At 41.9% G+C, this 708-nt stretch overlaps 1 protein-coding gene across 1 annotated transcript in view; it reads left to right on the forward strand.

Annotated features, from left to right (window-relative positions):
• Positions 1–708, forward strand: part of slc25a46 (solute carrier family 25 member 46) — a gene marked incomplete at its 5' end in the record, with an annotated part of 5265 nt that overhangs the window by 3333 nt on the left and 1224 nt on the right.

Genomic DNA, 708 nt, shown 5'->3' on the forward strand with positions numbered 1-708 from the left:
AATTTCGTCACGATGAGATCACAATGACGTCATGATGTCGGCATGATGACATTAAAATTTCGTCACGATGACATAATATGATGTCACAATGACATGATGTCATGATGTCGTCACGATGACATCACGATGTTGTCATGATGTCGTCATGATGACATGTCACGATGTCGTCATGATGTCGTCACGATGACATCACGATGTTGTCATGATGTCGTCATGATGACATGTCACGATGTCGTCATGATGTCGTCACGATGACATCACGATGTTGTCATGATGTCGGCATGATGACATTAAAATTTCGTCACGATGACATAATATGATGTCACAATGACATGATGTCATGATGTCGTCACGATGACGTCACGATGTTGTCATGATGTCGTCATGATGACATGTCACGATGTTGTCATGATGTCGTCATATGTCACGATGTTGTCATGTCGTCATGATGACATGTCACGATGTCGTCATGATGTCGTCACGATGACATCACGATGTTGTCATGATGTCGTCATGATGACATGTCACGATGTCGTCATGATGTCGTCACGATGACATCACGATGTTGTCATGATGTCGTCATGATGACATGTCACGATGTTGTCATGATGTTGTCATGATGACACGTGACATTACGTTACAATTTCATCATGATGATGTCATGATGTTGTCACAATGACATCATGATGATATCACGATGACATGGTG

The sequence above is a fragment of the Austrofundulus limnaeus genome, unplaced genomic scaffold (genome assembly GCF_001266775.1).
Source record: "Austrofundulus limnaeus strain Quisiro unplaced genomic scaffold, Austrofundulus_limnaeus-1.0 Scaffold2746, whole genome shotgun sequence".
NCBI classification, from domain to species: Eukaryota; Metazoa; Chordata; class Actinopteri; order Cyprinodontiformes; family Rivulidae; genus Austrofundulus; species Austrofundulus limnaeus.